Here is a 20,487-nt window from a genome sequence, read left to right as displayed (position 1 = left end):
TGTGCTTGTTGATGCACATGAGGCGCTAAGACTACTCGTAAGTAGGAAGAGAATCTTGCTCCCCCACACCTGCCAATGTAGCACGTGTGTATAACATCGGAAGTGTTCATTAGATGGTCTTCGGAATTATGCATTTCAGACAAAAATCTACTTAGTTATTTTTGTTGTGGTTCGATTTACTGTTTGAGTCACGTGATCAATATGGGTGTGCTAGAATTGAATGTGCGATTCAATTCAAACCGAACAACTATGACCCCAAGTGTCAACATAAATGGATGCGTAGTAAGTAATCAAAATTGAATAAGATCGGTCGCCTATTCAACCACTCGCACAATATGATAAAACGATTAGTCGATAGTCATAAGGTAGGATTCATCCTCTAATAATAAATCAGACCTTTGCCTTATGGACAAAAATAAATTTTAATACAAATAAAAAAGCAATAAGAAAGAAATTCTTTAATCAGTTGCGAAAAACAACTAAAAAACATTGTCCTAGAGAGAACTTTGTTTGATGCTTTAACTAAATCTAGTATATGAGTATAGACTCAAAGTACAGCTAACGTTAACAGCTATGCGATTAATGTTATGGATTATATAAAGGAATATAAATAGTGAATAAAGTAAATTATTACACTACATAATGTAAATAGCAAATAAAGTAAAGGATTATATTAATAAATATAATTTATAAGTAATTGAAATAATAATTAAAAGATAAATTGGATTTGATTTGGTTGATACTGGACAATTACTTTATTGAATTACTTTAATACTTATAGTTTTAAATGGGTCATATGGATGCTTCTCATGTTTTAATGGTTGATATAGTCATTCAACATTATCTAACCTTCTCAGCTTCTAAATTTGTCATCTATCCTGCAGCTACTTGGGTGTGATCTGTCTTCACACGATCACTTGTGGATGATGTGGTGTTATTCAATGCCCTCCAACTATATTTTCATAAAATTCTCATTGTATATCTTAAAAGAATCTTCAAATACAAAACATTATACGCAACTCATTTTGATTAACTTTCATAGAATCTGGAGACAACAGGGATGAACAATGTTCTTCACAGACATGGGATGTGAAAAGATGACAGTTAAATAAGATTTTAATGCTCCACATTGAGACATATCTGTTGCCGTTTTTTTCAGGAAAATCCTAATTTTTTTTAATATTTCACATAGTAATGGTTGGGACCACCTGATTAACAGTCCGGATCTCATACGCTATGGCATGTGTACGGAGAAGTGGATTCTCTTGCTACACTCGCGAGTACTCCCAGCAGGGCTCACGGTTCTTGTATGGAGGAGAGTGCTCAAATACACCCAAATGTCTTGCAATGTAATACATAGGGACTTATCATGAGTCTCATCCTGTAATAAGATGATCCAAACCGTTTATACGATGGATGTCATCCTGTAAAATGAGCATTCGGTAAATAAAATCTATTACATCAAATTATTTTAGCACTTAGCAGTCGGTTCTTTTGCTTTGAAAATGGACGGTCATTATGATCTTTAAAAATGGACGGTCATTATGATCTTTAAATAATCAGCTGACTGATATAACAAATTCAAAATATATTTAAAATGTCTCTGATCGAAGAACAGAGCTCTCACGTAAACAGTTTGGGTCCTTAAAAAATGGTCCACTTCCAACGGCTAAAACCCGGATGTATTATATTACCGTACACGGTAATGTACTCGAGCAAACCCCTCTATAAAAGATCTCACGTTTGGTGGGATGATGTGACCTTTACGGCTCAGTTTCATTTCCGCCGAGGTGGGCGCCGCAGGTCACATGAGCCTTACCGAAGATCACAAAACGCCATTGCCACGTGGACGAGATCCGACTTCGGTAGCTTGTGCACGTGACCGTAGGTCGAATATCCATGGCTTTTATTCCTGCAATCACCACTAGTTCATTATAATATAATAAGTGCTTAGGATCTCGACATGTGAGTTGTAATTAACTAATACGATAAAAGTACTATGATGACCCTGCAACGACTACGATCGGCGAGGAGAGACATATGCGAGAGAGGATTAGGTGGTATCGCGGATACACTGAGGTGGGTGGGATCCCTGACTGTGGGGCTTACAGTGATTTATTTTACTTAAATCCACACCGTCCAAAAGTTTTCAAAGATCATTTTTGGTTATGATTCTAAAATGAAGCATGAAAAAAAATATTAGGTAGACCACACCACGAGAAATAATATTGATTGAATCCCCACTATTAAAAACTTCATAAGGGTCCAGCGGAATGTTTATTTACCGAGTAACCTGTTGATAAGGTCATAAAGACCACACAAATATCATCCTGATCAAAAGCTTTGGTGACCCACGTGAAGCTTTTAATCGTCAGATACTACTATTTGCTGTACTAGTCCATCTGAAATTTGGAAATGCTTCATTTTTTTCAATCATCCCTGAAATGAGTTTTCAAGACAGATGGACGGAGTGGATGTACTCACATAGATCAAGTGGATTCCACAGTCACGGTCACCCAGCCCTGGTGGATCCGCGGTCTCACCTAATCCGCTCCCGACGTATGCCGCTTTAGGCTCGACTCCAGAGTGGGCGGTGCACACCATTTATTAAATAAATGGTGGCAACTGTGGGGCCCACTCGTGATAGTGATACGTGTGTTTTATCCCCTTCCGTTTTGAGAGCTAATTATAAGGCATGGACTTAAATTGAAGCAAATCAAAAGCTCAAGTAGACCAGATTACAGGTTGGATAGCGAGTAACATTACAGCGGGCTAGGCTGGTGGGTATCATTAATATACTGTTTCCTGTGGTGTGATCTACTTAAGCTTCAGATTTAGTTGATTTTATAGCTCAGTCCTTAAACTGAGCTATAAAAAACAGATGAACGGAATGGATATAAAACATTCATCGAGTTGAGCCCCACAACGTCCAACCCCACCTAGCTGGATGGGTTCATTTATCACATGGGCTACAAACGCACCTGAACAATGAAAAATAGATATATGCGCCAGGTGAACTGAGAATGTATATCTGGGCGATTATACAAGCCGTATTAGAGTAATCAAGCCGTTCAACTCGTGGGAACTTCTCGAGATTGATCATTGGATTAGAATCTAAAAAATTGCATGATCATAATTCACTGATTGGTGGACATTTAATTAACGGTTAAGATGACAAATATTCTACATTTCTAATTCGAAAAACTAGTACATTAGTGAAATATGGGATTGTCAAAATCTAATTTTCGGCCCAGAATTTTGGACGGTTTTATTTTGAGTTACAAGTAAAATTTGTGTACAATCTCTGATTGCATGAGCATGTACCACCACTCTCTGTCTGATGTATCCAATAACTGCCCTTGGCAGGAACTATATGATACAAGCCACTATCTTTGCACGTACATGTGATTTTTAATTCTGAGAATTTGGGTGAATTTTTCGGTAATCAAATCCATTGATTTATTGTCTAAAAGTAGTTGGAAATGGTATAGAAAAATATTAACCGTTCAATATTTTCTCAGACGGTTAAGAAAAGAAATACAATAATGGTCCAAATTCATTTTTAAAATATTTCTAATATTGATTAATGATATCTTCCTATACGGAATATTTCTTAGTTATGATCCATTACCAGCTGGATTCAACATACCAAGGGTCCGGATTACGGTGAATAAGAAATACGTGTGTACTGTTCAAAATTGCTGACGACGTGTATCATATAATTTCTCAAAGTATGATAGTTCTGATAGTTTTTTACCATTCTGGAAATGGTGGTGGCTCATCTTTTTCGTATGTGGTACTCATTCACATCTATCTAGACCATCCACAATATAACATACATTGGGAATAAAATCATGCTACTAAAATCAATCTAATCATTTAATTTTATCAGTCCAATTTATGGCTTTTTAATGAATAATTTTATTTAAAATCGTGTGGCCCAATTCCATTGTAAAAACAGATGAAAACTTCTATCTATATAATCAAATATATCCCGTTTCAGACTTTGGACGGTCTGGATTGATTTACAACTGAGAAAAGTAAACGTATAAACAGGATCTACCATTTCAAAAATGGTGGTCGACTCTCCCAGTGCCTGTTGTAGTCCGGTCATTGTCGTAATTTCGTTAAGCCCGGTGGCCTTTTCATTGAGGTCTGGGTCGCGCAGGATCCTCCTATAAAAACCCCGTACTTCACTCTCCTTCTCTCTTGCGTAGATCCTCAAATGGCGATTACAGCAGCATCGGCGGCGATCGGCATTTCAAAGCTCTTTCCTACTTCTTCTTCTTCAAACCCTCAAAACCCTACTTCCAAAACCCCTTTTCTCAGATCTCGAACTCAAAACCTCTCTTCTTCCTCTTCCTCCCATCTATCCGGCGGTGGTGACAGCAAGCTCCTCTCCAAAGCGGTTTCCAGCTGCAAGAAAACCGCTCCCGGTTTCAGATCTCCGATCTTGGTTTCTCCGAAGGCCGTTTCCGACTCCCGGAACTCTCAGACCTGTCTCGATCCCGATGCTAGCAGAGTATGATCTTTTTCTTTCAGCTGTTTTTCTTCCTTCCTTTCTGTTTTTCTCTTCTTATTTTTTTGGGAATTTTCAGGTAATTTTTCTGATTTTCTTTTTCTTCCTTGAGAAATTCTCCGATACTCTCAGAGCACTATAACTTATACTATTCCTAGTTGGATCAGTTCATTTTGTCATTTCAATCGATCTATCTGGACCGTCTACAAAGTCCAGAACACAATTCATGGACTACTATGCAAGAATTTCACTGATCAAGTGATCTATCCACCCTCGATTTGACCCTATTTTTTATAGCCATCCTTTTTCGAAGATATGGATGGAATGGCTATGATTGTGTAACGAAAATGATTCTTCAGAATCATAAGCAATGCATGATGGGCCTTAACAAATTGATGGATCAGATTGTTGATTGGTGCTATTTTTTAAACAATCTTGACTGTCCATATTAAAGGCCATTGATCAATGGTTAATATTTGTTGGATTAGTGTAATTTTTGTATTGTAGCCCATGGAACATGGGTTGGACCTGATGAACGATGTGGATGGATGAATTAGATTGAATTGAAGAGTATCCAGGTGGACCAATGGAACTAGGAGCACTGTAAGTTATAGTGTTCTGAGAGCAATGGAGAGTTTCTCTTCTTCTTTCTTTATCTGGGTCTGATTTTGATTTTCTAATGAGTGATTTGAGGAAAGTTTGGTGTGCAGAAAAGATCAGAAAGTTCATTGAGAGTATCAGAGTTCGGGAGTTTTGAGGAGTCTCTCTCTCTCTCTCTCTCTCTCTCTCTCTCTCTCTCTCTCTCTCGTTTGGATTGGATCTTGATGTTGAAGATTGCGTTCGAATAGTTTTTCTTAATCATTTTTTGTGTTTTTCTTTTTTATATGAATTAGATTGGATCTCAATTTGAAGACAAATGAGTGGTGAATTTGGTGGCAATGCGGTCTGGAAGAATATTGGAGATGATTCTTGGTTTCTTCTTTCTATATAGATTGTTGTTGATTTGTTTTTACTTGATGATCTTTTTTTTTCTTTTTTTTTCCTGATTTGGATCGGATCATGATTTTGAAGGAATTTGATAATTTGAGGAAACTGCTGTTTCAGTTTGGAAATTTTGTGAGAATTGGAATTTTAGTCTTTTGCCAATATTCTTTTCTGGTAATCTGTTATTTTGTAATTTGGGTTTGTTGTCGGTTTTGAAATTCTAGTGAAGTTGGGAATCTTGCTGAAGTGCAGTCTAGAAAAATGATGGGATACAGTTGCGAGAATTGATTTTCTAGGTTTTTGATATCATGTATTGCTGTCTTGTTTCTATTTTTCTTGGTGATGTATTTCTTCTTTTTCTCTGTTTTGGATGGGATGTTTATCTTGTGATAACTAGCAATTAGCTTGTGGCTTGGAAAAGATCAAAGCATTCCAAGGATTGAAATTCTGATTGTTGAAGAGTACTGGATTTTATTTTTTTTATTTTTTTTTTATTTTGTCATTCTGGTTATTTTATTGATGATCAATTTGTTTATGTGGTCTGGGCTGGTTTTGAGCTCCATGCTAATGCATATGGGGGAATATTGAGACACTTGTTAGTGGGATGACGTGACCTTTACGGCTCAGTTTCATTTTCGCCAAGGTGGGCGCCCCTGCTCACGGGAGCCTTACCGAAATCACAAAACGCCATGTGCCACGTGGACGAGATCCGACTCGGTAGCTAGTGCAAGTGACCGTAGTCGATTACAATATAAGTGTCTAGGAATCGACATGTGAGTTGTAATTAACTAGTACCATAAAAGTACTAGAATGCTCCTGCAACGACTGCAATCGGCGAGAAGAGACATATGCGACAGAGGATTAGGTGATATCGTGGATACACCGAAGTGGGTGGAATCCCGGACCGTGGGGCTCACAGTGATGTATAGGTGATATCGTGGATGCACCGAGGTGGGTGGAATATCTGACAGTGGGGCTCACAGCGATGTATTTTACTTAAATCCACACCGTCCAAAAAATTTCAAAGATCATTTAAGGGCATGATTCCAAAAATGAAGCATGTAAAAAATATTAGGTGGACCACACCACGAGAAATAGTATTGATTGAATCCCACCATTAAAAACTTCATGTGGTCCAGCAGAATGTTTATTTGCCAAGTAACTGTTGACAAGGTCACAAAGACCTATATGAAGAGACCACGGAAGTATCATCATGATCCAAAGCTTTGATGACCCACATGAAGCTTTTAATTGTCATATACTACTATTTCCTGTACTATGGTCCATCTGATATTTGGATATGCTTCATTTTTTTAGATCATGCCCTGAAATCAGTTTTCAATACAGATGAACGGGGTGGATGTAGTCAGATAGATCAAGGTGAGTCCCACAGTCAGGGTCCCACATGGATCGGGGTCTCACTTAATCCACTCCCGACATAGGCTGCTTTAGGCTGACTTTAGAGTGTGTGGTGCACACCATTTGTTTAAATGGTGGCAACTGTGGGGCCCACCGTGATAGGTGTGTTTAGGGGGGTACATCGAGTCGATCCGAGTCAAGCTGGCCTCAGCTCGACTTGGCTCGAACACTGGCTAACTTCAGCTTGAACTCGGCTCAGCTCGGACCTCTAGCCTGACTAGCCAGTTCTGCTGGGTTCGATCAACAGCTCGAGTCGAGTTCAAGCTAAGATCAAGCCGAGTTCGCCATTGAGGCATTTCCACAAACACCTAAACTGCAACTTCAAAACCTCACTGTTTTACAAACAGAGGCAACGGTTTTACAAGTATTTTCTCAAACACCTTCTAAGTAACATTAAAAAAATAAAAAAATAAATTTAAAAAATTTTTTTTAAAAAAAAAACAAAGAGCAAAAAGGTATTAGTTTCATATACATACCTTTCTTGCCACCAGCCAAACCTTCTTGCCACCAATGGCCACCACCGATAGAATGGCTGGTCTATAGTTCAGAACTCTGTATCCTCTTTTGCAAGTAGACAGTTGTTCACAGACCCTGCACTTCACTTGCTCAGTGTTTCTATTATCTATATCAAAACTGGCATTCTTCTACTTACACTGCACTGAATTTCCCTGCAGCACCGGAGGCTCTTTGACCCTCCTTGTTGTGGACAAAGGATCGGACATGTCCAGGACCAAATTTGCTACTGCAGCTTTGCTAGATATCTTCCTCTTCACCATCTAAATATAGTGATCATGGCCTCTCTGACGAGCATATTCTTATGGAGTAAACCTAGACACATCCCGTCCTTTCTCCCATGTTTGTATCCAATCTTGAACAATACAATTGATGAAAAAGCTAGTCCACGTGAGATAATGAACAAAAGAATGGCATTATTTCAAGTTCTCTATGAAGAGTGGTCCCCAACATGCATATGCTGACATATATGCCAAACCTTCCTTGCCACCAGCCACATTTTGTTGAGTCATTTTATCAAACGGTTGGTGAGCAACATCGAAGGCAAAGTAACCGAGTCACCGAACTGGTTCGATCCGAGTTCGATTCGAGCTGGATTCGATCTGAGTCAAGTCGAGCTGGGTCCTGCTCGAACTCATTTCGAGCTCAAAAAATCAGCTCGACTCGGCTCGAACTCAGCTTCAAACCGTGTCAATTCGAGCGAGCTAACCGAGCTAGCTTGGTTCGTGTACACCTCCACGTGTGTTTTATCCCCATCTGTTTTGAGAGCTAATTTTAATGCATGGACTTAAATTGAAGCACATCAAAAGCTCAAGTGGACCAGACTATGGGAAACAGTTGTGATTGAACGGCCACTGTTAAAACTTATTGGTGGCCACACAAGTTTTTTAATCTGGTCGATATTTGTGCGTGACCTTCGTTCAGATACGTGTGTCCTTATATACAGGTTGGATGGTGAATAACATTACAGCGGGCTAGGAAGGTTTCGCTGGTGGGTATCATTAATCCACTGTTTCCCGTGGTGTGGGGATGATCTATTATATGAATCGCTTTAATTTTTCAAATAAATGTAATAAGGTTTTTGTTTTTTATCCTACCTTTATTATGTAGAAAGCTATTTTTTGTACTCTAGTTGAAATCTTTCCAACACAAACATGTCACTAGATTTTTGACTTGGCTCGGATTTCCAACTGGTTAAGGACGGACTGTTGAACTAGAAGTATTCAAATTTTTTATTTTGGTTGGCCCAAGAGCTATGCCCATTGAGAGCTTTAATATTGTCAAATGCCCTTTGGACCATTCCATCGGCTGGGTGTAAACAATTACATCCAATGTAGGCCGTCCATTTGGCTAATGTACGGTACATGTAACTAGATGAACGGACCTGATTGACCATTCACCAACCAAGTGTCATCCGGACAGATTGCTCTGTTAGATATTTTAAAAAACGTGGCATGCTGTGGTGCACTCATGTAAGGAAGGCACCATGCGTGCATTTGCCTGGTGCTGTTTGTTAGCTGCACTGGTGCTGTTTGTTAGCTTGAAGAGGAATGCTCTACGTGCTGTGCATTCGCACGTGCTAAAACTATTATAATATGCTGACGTGGCTTGCGTGTTTACCCTGCCAGTCCATGTAAACGCCGAGACACATGTATAAAAGAAGAACATGAGTTTTGGAGAAGTAAAACCAACAATCTACATGCAAAACACGTGTGGTGCACGTTGTGACGAGTCCCGAACATGGGTGGTAATGGGTCAGGTCAGCCTAGCCCCGTCAGGCTCGAGATAGATGCCCCAACCAGCTCATCTATATAAGCCATTCCAACACGATTAAAAGACAATTCAACGGGTTGGATTGAATCTTGTTTACTGAGTCGAGTCGGACTCAGTCCTAACTTGCTTAATGAATGGGAACTGGATCTGGCCCAAACTTCGCCCAGTGTAATCAGAAAGTGTAAATGGTCAGGAAGGTTCTCTCAGCCTGCAATCTGGACCTGAATATGGCTACCTCCCCCAACAAATTGTGGATTTTATATTCCAGGCAGGTTTTCTGTGTATCAGATAACCCGGATTGCAGGTTCCGGCCGTTCACCCCCTCTAGTTCCTTCTCAGTTAGATCGGGATGAGAGTTATGTCAGATGAGAAATCCTCGAAGAGCGTGGTTCAATTGGGTTTGGCATCCCAGCCTGCCGCCTAGAATGTCACTTCTCGTCTGGCGGCTGTTAAACAAAGCTATACCAGTTGATGTGGAAGTTCAAAAACGTGGAATTCCTATGGTGTCCACTTGTGATTGCTTCTCCTATCTCTCGGATGCAAATCGATCGGTGGAATCATTGGAACACATCTTCATTTCTAGCCCTATAGCTCGATCTACTTGGAACTACTTTGGCGGTGCTTTCGGGATGGTTTTTAACTCTATCTCCTCCATCAACGGAATGTTGACAGCTTGGTGGAACGACACTAACCACACCTCCCCTCTCCAGCAAATCACTCCCTACGTGATCGTTTGGGAAATTTGGAAAGCCCATAACGCAACCAGGTTTGAGGGCATCAGGCCATCTTCATCCTCCATCCGCTCAAATATATCTTGATGGCTTTCCACGCTTGCTTCCCATTTCCTGGCACTTCTCTCCACCCTCCGCCCTCTCGATAGTTCATGGCTGAATTGGGCCATCGCCCCAACTTAGGTTGCTCCAAACCTCCTCTGGTAGTCAGGTGGCAGCAACTGGATCACGGCTGGGTCAAGCTCAAAGTGGATGGATCTACACGAGGGAATCCGAACCCTTCAGGTGGAGGTGGGATTTGTAGAGACGATAAGGGACTGTTCATTTTTGCTTTCTCCTCGGCTTTCGGTTTGGCTTCTAACATAAACGCAGAACTCAGGGCAATCCACGATGGCCTCGATCATTGCATTCAGCTGGGCCTTAGTCAGATTATTGTGGAATCAGACTCAAGGCTGGTCATTGGTTTTTTGAACGGGTCAATCACTCCCAGTTGGAAATGGAAATATTGGATTGCATGGATTATCAGATTCAACTCTTTCGCCCGTATCATTTTCTCACATATCTTTCGGGAAGGCAATGGGCCGACTGATGGCATGGCGAAATTGGCTAGCTCCTCCCAGATAAACTCTCTGATCATGCAGTACGCGCTCCTCCCTGTCAATGTTAGGGGAAGCCTCTTCCTGGATAAGGTAGGTCTTGGGGCTATCTGGCTCGGTTTCTAGATCTCAGGCCAGTTTCATTTGCTCTTCTCTCCTTTCTTTTTTTCCTGATTCTTCTTGTATCAACTCCAAGTTCTTCTTCCACTCACATGATAGGTGAGGCCTATCCTTTTTGTAGGGTCCCACCCGAAGGTACGTAAATTTTTGAAAGTAATGAAATCGTGGCATCAGCCCACTTCCCTTTAAAATAAAATCTAGACCTTAATAATTTCATGGGGTCAGCCCGTCTTTGATAACCCACCGGCCATCCATCAGATGCTCAAAGATATCTAGGACACAAGTTCAGTGAGCAAGAATCCAATCATTGGATGGTTGCGATCGTGCAATTGATGCCATCATGGGCCATTTATAACGAAGTAGCTAGAGCCCACCTAATTAATTATCCCCAATTACGGCTCACATTGAACATAAGAATAACATCCAACCAGTCCATGGAATCTGTCCCCATGCATTTGTCTGTGAATCCAAGAATCTGGACAATCCAAAATACAAGTGAGCCACACCACAAGGAACAGTTGAGAGCGGATGCTCACCATTGATTTATGTGGGGGTCCGCCACGGTGTATATTCACCATGTGGTCCACTCATCGACCTATCTGTCTAAGATCGAGGGGTACGAAAAAAATAGGCAATTCTGAAATTTTGAGTGGGCCTAGCAGAAATCAATGTTGGCTGTCCCCCTCTCTCAAATTTCTGCCAGTAAGGCTCACTTGAGTTTTGAGAACGACCAGATTTTCGAATCCTTGGCGAAAGGGGACGTCGGGAGCGTGCAACTGTGCAGATATCTGCCCAGAGCATCAAGCTGATACCTGGAGTTTTCATAAGTCCACCCGCCTGGATGAGGCAACTCCTCTACAGGCTATGTCATATTCCAACATGACAGAGTGGTGTAAGATCTAACTCGTCCATCAAACAAATGTCATTTCAAAGATTCTATATCCCAAAAAAAAAAAAATTCAAGCAATTCCACCAATCATGTGCGTACAATATCAAGCCAAATTAACGGCTAACCGTTGTCTTATCTTCTAAATCATCGACTTATGTGTTTATCTATAGGTTTTGGGTCACAGTATAAATGTGATAGGACCCGCCTGATGGACGGCTTGGATCTTGCATCCACGGGTTGCGCTTTAGTAGGCCCGATGAGCAAGCCAATGCCCGGAATCCCAATCAATTAGCTACTCACATCCACGCGACTTCTTCCCCGCCAGTCCCTAGCAACAAACGGTCACTCATGCCCACCTTGATGTGGTGCATATCCATGGTGTTCTCGTACCATTTTAAAGCATGAGCAAAAAGATGAGAGAGGTGCAAGGCTCAGATAGACTACATCATAGATGACTTGCTTTTAAAGCGTTATGCATTTAATGCAACTCAAGCTTATTATTTAGTATAGTTCAATTGAGCATTGGATTTGCCCTATCTTTGTGCTCATACCTTAAAATGATACGGAGAAAGAGATGAACACGTGGATAAATAAATACATCACGGTAGGCCCACTCACAAAAGTGTCTATTTTTGTACTAGAGATGGATGGGTAGGATGCTATCCATGTTCAAAAAGGGAAGTAGATCAAGTCCGAACCTAGACTCACCTGAGATGGTATGGTAAGTTGTATCAACGCCGTCCATTCATTTTTACATATAATTTTAGAGAACTAACAACATAGTTGGTACCTGGTGCAACAACAGAGTTGGTACTAGTCAAAGATGGGCCAGATTGGATAGGATGTTGTTTAACATTGACTGGATGCGAGCCTCCCCACCCTTCAAGGTGGATCATCTCACTCGATCCTTCTCTGATCACTCCCTTGTCTTACTGTCTTTCCATCAACCATGGTTAGTACCCCCACCCCTTCAGATTTCAGCGTATGTGGACACACCATGAGGACTTCATGAGGGTTATGAAATTCGGCTGGGATGTTAAGATTGAAGCTCCTCCCATGATAAAATTCCTGATCAAAATGAAGAATATCAAGACCACACTCAGAGTATGGAATTTGGAGGTATTTAGGAATTTACAGAGGAACATTAAGGTGGCTGAGGATGAGGTCAACAGGGTTGAGCAGAATCTTCTGTCTTCGCAGTCAGTTGCCAACACCTTATCTCTCAACCTAGCGCATGCTAAACTCAAGAAGGCCTACCTCCATGAAGAGATCTTTTGGAAGCAAAAATCAAGGGTCTCTTGGCTTGCAGAGAGGGACAACAACACTAGGTTTTTCCATGATACGGTGCTGGATAAGCATAGAAGGCTTCAGATTAAGAAGCTTAAGAAGGACACAGGGGAAGTCATTGACAATGTAGAAGGCATTGGCACTGAGGCGGAAGAGTATTATAGAAAGTTGTTCTCTTCTCAAGAATCTACTATGAACCAGGACTTTCTTCATTGTATTCCCTCGCTGGTGACTGAGGAGATGAATGTGAACCTTATGAGACCCCTAAACATGGATGAAGTGAAGCAGGCTATCTCATCCATCCCTCTGGATAGTGCTCCGGGTACGGATGGATTTGGGGGGTCCTTTTTGTCTTCATGTTGGGAAGTTATCAAAGAAGATTTGTTTGACGCGGCCAACGAGTTCATCCAAGGGGGGCAGATTCCTAGAGCCTTCCAATGCACTCTTATCTGTCTCATACTAAAAAGGAACAACCCGGAAGTCATCTCGAATTTTAGGCCAATTAGCCTGTGCAACTGTATTATGAAGATCTTCTCCAAAATCATATCTTTCAGGCTGGCTCCTATCCTCCCTCTTATCGTCTCTAATCAACAGGGAGCTTTTGTGAAGGGCAGATCAATCACAGAGAATATCTCATTAGCTAGAGAGATGGCTTATGAGATAGGCTGCAAGACCTTTGGTGGCAATCTAATTATCAAATTAGATATGGAAAAGGCCTACGACCTCCTGGAATGGTCCTTCATATCTAATGTGCTCCTCAAATTCGGATTTCACCCTTGTTGGGTCTCTTCCCTCCAATGTTGCTGGATAAACGTGTGGTTCTCCATCCTGATCAACGGGAGAAGCTTTGGTTTCTTTTCAGCTAGTAGGGGCATAAGGCGGGGAGACCCAATCTCTCCCTCAATCTTTATCATAGCATCTGAAGTGTTAAGTAGGGGAATCGACAACCTATTCTCATCTGGGGCCTGTCATCCCTTTCATCTTCCTAGGTGCTACCCTACTATCTCCCATTTTCTTTTCGTTGACGATGTCATTCTCTTTCTTAACGGCAGGTTGTCCAATGTCAGGAAACTCCTTCATTTTATTATTGTTGTTTATGAATCAGCCTCGGGGCAAAAAGTTAACGTTGCCAAATCTTCTTTCATAGCTTGTAAGTCAATGTTCATGGCCAGAGCACTAAGGCTGACCAATCTGATAGGCTTTAAACAAGCCTACTTCCCCATGACTTACCTTGGGGTCCTTTTGGCCAAAGGCAGAATCAAGCAGCCATACCTTCACCCGCTTATTCAGAAGATTTCCAACAAGATTGCGGGATAGAAGGCAAAGCTTCTCAATCCAGTGGCCAAACTAGTTCTGATCAAGCATGTCCTCTTTAGCATCCCCATCTTCCTCATGTCAGCTATCAACATCCTAAAGTCAATTTCCAAAAGCATCGACAGGGCACTTGCTAATTTCTTTTGGGGAAGCTCTGAAGGTGGCAACAAGAGACATTGGATTAGCGGGCAGAAGATTTGCGTTCCAACTAAGGAAGGTGGCCTCGGAATCAGGCGTTCCCAGGACATTATAGGCTTTCCATGCTAAGATGGGATAGAATTTGTTGCAGGGTTCATCGCTGTGGACTGAGCTCTTCAATGCTAAATACGTTACAAACCTCATCATCAGTATGGGTGCTGCCCGATCAGCATCTTCCCCAGTCTGGAAGGAGATTTTTAAAGATCTCCGGTTCACCCTTCAGAATTTCAGATGGTTTCTTGGCGTGGGTGATATCAGTTTCTAGTTCTCCAACTAGACTGGTAGAGGTTTTCTTGAAGCTGCGGTGCGAGGATCTATTCTGTCGCATCTCCTTCAGATCTTTGTTCGTCGGCTCGTCTCCTCTGATGGAAGCACCTCCCTCTCTTCCCTAGTTCACCTGCTCCCTGCGGTCACTTTGCAGGCAGCCATCTGCAATGCAGATGCTATGTCTGACCGGCCTGATAAGGTTGTCTGGGCCCTATCTTCCTCTGGTAACTTCACTCTAAAGTTGGCCTGGGATGGGATTAGAACTCATTAGCAGAGACAGTGATGGTCCAAATGGCTGTGGAATGATTTTCTGCCCCCGAAAATAGCGTTATTTGTGTGGAAAGTTATCTAAGGTGCTGTCCCAGTTGATGTAGCAGTGCAAAATATTGGCATTCCGATGGTATTGAAATGTGAATGTTGCCCATTGCTTCCTCCTTAGCCTCACCATCGATGGGCTTCTACTCTGCCAATTCTAGACGTTGCTGCTTCCCCTGCCGCCAGCTGATCCCTCTAGTTAGACTCCCACATCCTTTCTCCCCCTCATTCAACCCCCTCCAACCATGTGGTTGAGGATGTGAACCACTTGTTCTATTTTGGTGAAACAACCAACTGCGTCTAGGGCTACTTTCATAAGGTATTTGGCATCCCTTTTACCCAAAACCAAGCCTTAATATCGAAATTCCAGCAGTGGACCTCTCTGGCCTCTCCCAAATCGAGGTTTAGAATCCTTATTTGTTCAGCCCCTTCATTTATCATCTGGGAGATTTGGCTGAGTAGAAACTCAGCCAGGTTTGACGGCACCACCATGGCAGCTTCTTTTATCATTCATCGAGTCAACAACTGGCTGAGGGAGACTGTTTCTTTCATTGTAGCCTCTAACAAGCACTCCCTTTCAGAAGTCATTTCTCTCCAAATCCTGAAGATTCCATGCCTTCCCCCGCCTCTCCCCAGGAAGCCGACTCTAGTCAGATGGCTCAAACCACCTGTTGGCTGGTTGAAGCTCAACTCAGATGGTTCTTCTTTAGGCAATCCGGGCCAAAGTGGGGGTGGGGGTGTCTATAGGGATAGCCAGGGCTGCTTTATATTTGCTTACAGGAGAAATTATGGGCTGGCTTCCAACACCTTTGCTGAAGCCCAAGCCTTGTTGGATGGATTGATCATCTGCAATAATCTTCGTTTAAACAACATTGTCGCTGAAGTGGACTCCAAGCTTATCTCAGATGCAGCAAGTAACGTTTCTGGCACCTTCCCCTGGAGAATTTGGTGGATCATGGGAGCCGTCCACCGCTGGAGGAAGAAGCTCAATATCTCCTTTTCCCACACTTATAGGGAAGGTAACGTTGTTGCAGACGCTTTAGCCAGATTTGCTAGCGAAGGATGCCCAGACCGGATATTCAATTCGCACTCTCTTCTCCCTAAAGAAGTTCAGGGATTGCTTGTCATGGACAACACTGGCTTAGGCTCTTTCAGATTTCATTGAGCCTCCCTATTTCAGTTTTAGTTTCCTATTTTGTTCTCGTAAATGTCTCATGATAGGTGGGGACCACCTCTTTTTGTAGGTCCCTACCTGAAGGTCTGTAATTGTTTGCCTGTGATTAAGAGATCAGTGGCATGAGCCCACTGTTAAAATAATAATAATAATAATAATAATAATAATAATAATAAAATAGATATCATTATTAGGTGGACCATACCATAGGAAATAGTGCTGAATAAAGTCCATACCATTAGAAACTCATCAAAGAGTATGGTTAATGTTTCTTTGGTGTTTATTTGACATCCAATCTATTGGTAAGGTCACGTGAGGCTAGATGAAGCAAAATATCAAATATCAAATTTATTTAAAACTTTTGTAGATCATTAATGGTCAATCACCACTGTTTTTGATAGTATGGTATACTTAATTATTGGATCTACTTCATTGTTTGGAGAATTCCCTAAAACGATTTGAAAAAATAGATGGACAACATAGTGTGCATATAGAATACATACGTCAAGGTGATCTCCATGGTAAGGACTGCATCAGCCACTTGCTGAGCCACTACCCACCCACGATCCCCAAAACCTCTCCATCCTGCCCCCCTGCTTCCCCCTCCTCCCAGCATTTCCCACCAACAACCGCAACCCAGCAGCTCTCGACCCATCAGCCCCTTACTCCCCCTTCCATCTAACATCCCTTAACATCACCTCCATTCCAGCAGCTCTCGATTCATCAGCCTGTTATCCCCAGGCCTTTCGCCCCAACCTCATATTCATGTTCCAAGGCAGAGTGGGCAACCTTGTCCACAACCTAATAATAGCGGCCCCAAAAACTCTCCTCCCAACTCAGCAGCGCCCAACCGTAGCCCTCAAATTGAAGATTTAGACCACCTATTCTGTCATGGTAGATCTGCTAGTCAAATTCGGAGCCATTTCCTCAGTTTGTTCCAAATCCTGTTCACCCATAACCAGTCCATCCAAGCTCGAATCCAGTAATGGACTGCAGCTGCGTCCAGTTCTTCCTATCGGCGGCTTCTTCGGAGTCTGGCCTCTCCCATTATCATTTTGTTGATCTGGCTCGGTAGGAATGGAGCAAAATTCGATAATCACCAACTCGAAGCAGATCTCATCATCACCAGAATTTCCAATTGGCTTATGGAAATAGGATCTCAACTCCTAGGCATTGACATCTCTGTGTTGTGAGGCCTAGTTTTGTAGGGATTTTCCATGGCAATGTCCCGCTCCCACTCCTCAATTAATAGGGCAACAGTTGTCAAATGGTTAAGGCCAACCGTGACCTCGATGAAATTGAACGTTGACGGTTCCATACGGGGCAACCCCAGGGTTGGAGGTGGTGGAGGTGTTTATCACGATCTCGACGGGAATCTTATCTTTGCCTTATATACCAGCTATGGCCAGATCTCCAACATGTTAGCGGAATCCCATGCGATGGTTGATGGGTTAAGCTTTGCAAGGATCCGGGGCTAACCTCAATCATAGTTGAAACCAACTCCCGAGTTCTCTTTGAAGCAGTCTCCAATCACTCCTCTACCTACGGCTGGAAGCTTTGGTATCTTTTAGAATCTATCCACCAACTTGTGCAGCCCCCCAACCTCAGCTTCAGCCGTACACCTTGCGGGAAGATAATTCTGTGGCGGACGACCTCGCCAACATTACTAGCAGCGGCGTAGCTGATAAAATTTTCCTCAATCTAGCTGATCTTCCCTGCAAAGTTAGAGATTCGATGATTCTAGGCAAAGCTGGGGTGGGTCTAATCAGGCAATGCGAGATTAAGAAAGGTGTCGACTAAGTTACTTGTTTTTGGGCTCCTTCTCGGCCTGTTTCCCTTGTGAGCGTTCCCCTGCTACCGATGGTTTCGTGCGGAGAATCTTGCTCCCCTTTCCTCTTTCATCGCTACTCCGCTACTAGTCTGCTCGGTCCATCTTTCAGTCTACCTTCCTTTTCCCCATGCTTTGGTCTTGGGGCATATGATAAGCAAGGTCCGTTTTTCTCTTTTTGTTAATCCGGGTCCCGCCCAAATGAATGTACAATCTGTTCATTTTATATATTGATGATGGCAACACCCACCTTTTTTCAGAAAAAATAAGAAGAAGAAGAAGTGGACTTCTCATACACTTCACAATGAGCCCTACCAAAAGTCAAGTAGGGGCATCCCACTCTAATGTACATAGAAATTTGGAAAAAAAAAAAAAACAAAACAAAAAAAAGAACAAAACTGCATTTATTCTTGATCTCATTCAATATAAGTAATAAGAAAATCGGTCCTTTTTTTTGTTTTTTCAAAAAAGAAAAAAGAAAAAAATTTACACTACTCTCGGTTTTGACAGCCCCACTATGATGTTTATGTAAGATACACTTCTACCATTAGATATTTAGTTCCATGTTAAGCACAGGGATAAAATCAGACTGCATATCAAAGGTAATGGTTAGGGGAGAGATTCAACCCTAATTTTCATATGGACTATGTAACGCACTCTAATCATCATATTCCACACCAAAATTTATACTTGTGGCCCAAAAACCATACTCATCCATGATTCACTTGGCAACATAAAGGAAAACAGTTTAGACGGTGATCTAGATCCTTTCGATGTGTCAGTAGAAAAATAGAGGATAAATGGACAGTTTCCATTGGTGATGTGAATGCCAATAAATCCAATGTTTCATGCACTTAGCCCATTAGATCATTACTCACACGATTTCCTTAATGTAAGACCATGGTTAAGCGATTAAGCCCAATTCCTTCCAATGATAAGGGTGGGCTTGGGCAAAAGTCATTTTAGCCGGACCCAACCCAATCCAACCTGGCCCAACCCAACTTCCATATACATGTGTTATATCCGACACATAGGGCATTTTAATCCTTAGGCAACCATCTATCTTGAATGCAGACGGTTTCATTCCTCTGTAATTCCTTCTTTCCTATGCGTTTGTCCAATTGATAGGTATCGGATCTAGGCCCAATCATTTTAAAAAAAAATTTTGGCCAGGCTGGGCCTGGATATTAAGTGTCAGGACTGATTTGAACTATCTAAATGATTCCAACCCATTAGATAAAATGATTTGCTTTTGTGTAGGGCAGGGATTAAGGTTGGGCAAGATAGGTGTTTGAACAATATCAGGCAATACCAAATGAATGGTGTAAATTGACGGCTAACCATTGTCTTATCTTCTAAATCATCCACTTATGCGTATATCTATAGGTTTTGGGTCACAATATAAATGTGGTAGGACCCACCTGATGGATGGCTTGGATCTTTCTGTTGATAGACTGTACCCGGTACACCTTACGCTGGTCAAAGAACCGATTCCCCTGCACGTACAGCAAGTTTTTCAAGTGGATATGTTTGCTACTCTGATTGAGTGTTACTGATGATAAGCTAACACTTAAAAGTCACATAACAATTACATACATAGCATAAAATTAAGCAAGATTAAACCATCCAAATGAAGGCTTCCAGTTTAGATATATCATGACTTAAATAATTAAACTTATTTTATTATATTCATTTCAGATTGGTGGACATTTATTGGATGGTTTAGAATTGTTAAATACAAGGGTTATATTTCAACAAACATACATCCACCAATCAGAGATAACAATGGTTAAAACAATAAGAATTTAGGATCGTGAATTAATAGCAATGAGTTTCACAATGTAGTTGGTTTAAATCGATGTAATGTAAATCACATATACAATGTGTAAGTGGCTATGTACGAAATATCATATGCTGCTTAAAGTATCAGATTTCAATGCATTCTTTCAAAATCAAGTCGTCCACACGCATCTCGCCAACGCCGGTATTACTGACACGGATTGACTGCAGTCCCCTTTGTATATGTTATATCCATTACGTCCATCAGTTTTGCCCGGCCATTTTAGGTCGTGAGCCCAAACATGAGCCTAGTCTAAATCCCAAATGGACCACACCATATGAAATAGTGGGAATATATATTAACATTCATGGTTGAAAATTTCTTTTGACCCACCATGATGTGTATTTTCCATTTAACCGGTACCTAGAAATGTCACTTAGGATTCACAGGGAAAGCACAAATATAACTTCCATGGTCCTAAGGAAGATCTTATTGGTGGGCATTCAATCCCACCATTTTCTATGGTGTGATCTGCTGAGCTTTGGAGCAGCTTTATTTCGGGGACTTATATCCAAGAATGAGCTAGAAAACGGACGGACGGAGTGGATGAAACACATTCAACATATTGGCCCTATAAAGCTTGTGCCCACTACTGCTCTATCCATACTCCTGCAGTTCTTCTCCTCCCTAGGTATCGAGGCTGATAAAGGCTGAGTGGCCTTGGGAGTGGATTCGGTGAGACCGTGGATGCACCCAGGTGGGTGGGACCCCTGACTGTGA

The 20,487-nt window shown here is 41.8% G+C and overlaps 1 protein-coding gene across 2 annotated transcripts in view; it reads left to right on the top strand.

Moving 5' to 3' along the window:
* LOC131256023 (disease resistance protein RPP8-like) overlaps window positions 1-20,487 on the top strand; it is a 72,636-nt gene that overhangs the window by 25,831 nt on the left and 26,318 nt on the right. The gene's annotated exons all lie outside the window — the stretch shown is intronic.

This window comes from Magnolia sinica, chromosome 9, assembly GCF_029962835.1.
Source record: "Magnolia sinica isolate HGM2019 chromosome 9, MsV1, whole genome shotgun sequence".
NCBI lineage: Eukaryota > Viridiplantae > Streptophyta > Magnoliopsida > Magnoliales > Magnoliaceae > Magnolia > Magnolia sinica.
The sequence above is the reverse complement of the archived record's forward strand: the minus strand, read 5'-3'. Positions and strand labels throughout refer to the sequence as shown.